The sequence below is a fragment of the Tupaia chinensis genome, unplaced genomic scaffold (genome assembly GCF_000334495.1).
Source record: "Tupaia chinensis unplaced genomic scaffold, TupChi_1.0 Scaffold000575_1, whole genome shotgun sequence".
In the NCBI taxonomy this organism is placed as follows: Eukaryota; Metazoa; Chordata; class Mammalia; order Scandentia; family Tupaiidae; genus Tupaia; species Tupaia belangeri.
The window spans coordinates 2,639,985-2,644,111 of NW_006160089.1; positions in this window are offsets into that span (position 1 = coordinate 2,639,985).

Below are 4,127 nucleotides of genomic sequence, written 5' to 3' on the forward strand. Positions count from 1 at the left end.
GAGGGGGAGGAGCCTCTCGGCCTAAGGGAAAGGACCCTGTCGGTGCCTTGTGTAAGCGGCTGCGACCCCGCCGCGGCAACTCTGCCTGGCGCGCGCCCCGTGCAGCCACCGTCACTGTTGCAGGCGACCCCGAGGAGTCCGTGCCTCCCTTCCTCAGATGCCTGTGATTCCAGAAACTAGTAGGGGGAGGTCTTGCGCCTGTGACTAGTTTTTAATTTTTCCGTCGACGACCTACTTGTAGATTGTTTTATATCGTAATGTAGTACAACTGAAAGAAGTTTCCAGAACTGTGCCTTTGTTATATAATATACTCCAACATATTACGTTTCCTTTATAAACAAGCTGGCGGCAGCCCGCTGCATTAGCTGCACTGTCCACTAATGGCCGCCTCATTTTGACAATTGAAGGAAGTCCGGAGAAAACCGCTCGGTTCAGTCAGTGCAAATGAACAGCCGACGTCTGCTCTCTGGGCTCAATGCAAAGCCAGCCCTTCCACAGTCAAGTTTCTGCCCCAGAGCCAACATCAAAGTCAGCTGATTCCACTCTATTTTTCGAGGACCCCCTCCCTCTGTGTGTTCAAGTTCTGACCACCAGGAGCAAGGCAAAGAAAGATCAAAACTAGGACAGAGAAGAAATTCACAAACTATAAAAACAAGGAACCCACAACTCTGATTGCTTAAAGTGACTCAGATATTACCTAAAAGAAGCAAGCTTAAGTTTAGCATTAAGTTATCAATAATACTACAGTACCAAAAGCTTTAAGCAAATAATGTTTATTTTTATATTGATGATACACTTAATATATACGTGGATTCAAGATACAAAATTGATTTACAAGAATTCACACCTGATGAATGTAGACACATTCCTAGAGAACATTTATCAATGCAAAAATTATTTAATACACTTAGAACAAAAATCAAAATACTCTGTAATCTTGTTGCTCAATAAACAGCAAAACAACTTTCCATCCTCTAATATTTAAGTGCCCTCAAGGTTGAAGGCACTTTAAACAGAAAACATTGGAAAGTCTTAATGAATTTGCTCTGCAGAATCACAGTGTTTACTCTGAAATTCATTTAGTGAAGTAGTGAAAGGCTATCTTTTATGACAAATCACATATCATACAAGTGTCAAAAGTGATTTAAAAAAAAGTTCCCAGAACATCTCAATTTCTAAAATCTATGAAATATCAACCATAACAGACAAGGCAGAAAAAAGGCTGTTGGAAAGGAACAAAACAAAAAACATCCTTGTATAATAGAACATATGGCTTAGCAATTTAGAAACACAACAGACAAGACTTTTACACCACAAGTGCCCAAGTCAATTGATATTGACAATATAATTTCCCCCCTTAGTCACTGGTAATATTAAATAGTACCTTCAAATTTTATTCTACTGATAACACATATAAAAACTAATCCAAACGGTTTGCTGTCTAACAGGGCTGAGCTGATGGATTTTGTTTTAAAGTATTAACCCACAATACTCAAAATTTTAATACAAACGAATAACTAGACTATGTCTCAAGGATTACAGTGATTTGTAAATAGCTATATAGGAAACCAATTAATTTTATTTGCACAACAGATTAGCAGCACTTGGATAAGAACTTACATGATTATTATTGTGCTTCAATCTCTGGAGAGCTAATAAATATAACTCTATAATCCCTATAGTGTTACAGTTCTATAGCATTTCAGTTACAGACAAGCACAATTTTTAAAAAAGTATTTCACACCACTAAAAAATCAATTATATCCTCCAAATGTAATTTCTGCTATGACTTAAATGCATTTCTGCCTAATATTTATTATGTAGACCACAGGATCATCATTTTCAGAGAAAAAAGATCAAACATAACTTACTTTATTACCTTATTACCTTTAGTGATTTCAACAAAAGACATTCAATCTTTACAGTGGAAACTACTCAGGATAAATTAACCTGAAACTGCAATCATCTTTAAATTAAAAAAAGTTTATAATCGGATTCAATGTTTAATGAAACCACTATTTATACTGGTGCTACACAATGAAGATACCTTACTTGGGTAAATTAATTTGTAAGCACTTCTGTACCTTTCCTGTTCTCTAGGTCTTTCTACTTCAACTGGAAGAATCCTCAAAAATATAAGACTGTGATTGTTGAACAGCATATTTATTAAAAATGAAGTTTAAAAACTAAAACAAACAAAAAAATGAACTAGCCATATAGTTTATGTGGCAAAAGGAATACATTCAGATAACTATAAAAAGCCACAAAAATCAAATTGTAAATTATTTTACTGAATTGTTAGAAGGCCTTTTTAATGATGCTATAATTGTTTAAAAAATTCATTAGCAAATTGTAATAAAAATTCTTACTGTGCTAAAACACAACACAATTTTTTTCCTGCAGATTTTTAATACATCAGCATACATACTTTTAATTTAGAGGAAAAAAAACAATAACATGCAAAGAAGGGTGGAAGTAAGATATTTAAAAATAAGTTATTTCTGTATAATTCAAAAATATTTATTTTGGTATTATATATGGTCATCTCACATTGTACAATGTTTATTCATACTTGATATTTAAGCAAGTTTTATTCAAATTGTAATGTTTATGGATTTCAATTTTCAATCATGGATAAGCAGACAACAGTTTGAAAACAGAAACGAATACTAGTGATATAACATCAAAATCGAAATATCATTTACTGCAGACCTATAATAAATATCTGAAACCTAAAACCACTTATGTCTCAGTGAATAATATTACATCTAAAATGATGATTGTCTTAAGGTACAGACTGAAAATGTCCACCAAAGTAGGAAAAATATTATCAATTTACAGTCTGTTCTATGACTAAATTCGGACTTCATTAAGTGAATCTGTAGTGTGCAATATAATGTACTTTAAACTATTAAAATAACTCTTAATTTACTGTTCAAATATGTTTAAAAATAACTGCTTAGTCTAATAACTAATTTTAAAAATAATTTTAAAACCACAAAAGAAATTAACAAAAATATTTTAATATTAGGAAATGGTGCTTTGATCACTGATTAACATTGTTATGTAAAAATGGAATTCGTCTCAAAAATTAATTATTACACCAAACCAACAAATGAAAAATACCAATTTGGTTTAAGAAAAACATTTACACAATCCCAAGGGAAGTATTTCTATGAAACCAACAAATTAGTTATACTTAAATAAATTTATCTTTACCCAATTAAGGGCATATCACCCTACATCATCCTGACACCCTTCTGTCAACAGGTGATTGATCCCATTCACGCATCAATTATTTTTCTTTAAATGCAAGGCATGCTTATATTTCCATGTTTAAAACTCAAGTGAAGCTAAGACATAGTGTAATATGTTCTGAAATTCTAGTTTGAGAAAGATGAATTTTTTTTAAGTGGTTACAGTATTCAGGAAAAAATGGGAAGTACCGCACAGTTATAAAGTATCAATGTATGAGAGCAGAAGAATAGAGGGAAAAGGCCTGGTTCTCTAAGCAAGCTAGTACCTTTACAGTGTTAGGGTCAGACCAAATGTTCACCATGTCATTCTTATCTTCTGTGCTTTTCATTGCTCTTACTCTCCTCAAATTAATATCCATAGTGGGCCTGAGTCAATTTCATGAATTTAAAAGAGCATATTAAAAAAAAAGTGTGTGATTTAAATAAAGATCATTTCTGCTAATTTCATAAGTCGTACCTAAACTTTATAGAAGAGATACCAAAATGAAAAAAAAAAAAAGCATATTATCTCCCCTCTGCTACTCTTCAATTGCAAAAAAATGATGTGATTCTAACAAACATTAGTACCTATGGATATTTTCACTAAATTTTCAGAAATAAAATTTTAATATTTATTCAAGAAAAAGGCTATTATAATTGTATTTTAAATTTAATACTAAAATCAGAAAGTGTTATAGTTGGTTCTATTATTTAAAATACAACAAAGAGGCAAATGTAACATTTTGAGGACGATAAGACTGATTCCTGAACTAAATTATTTCAAAATCAGATAGATCTAAGATATTTTATCATGCAAAAATAAGTGCCACTTAATTTCTGCAGTGAACGTATTTAATTGTATACGTATTTAATTGTATGTTAATCATCTCT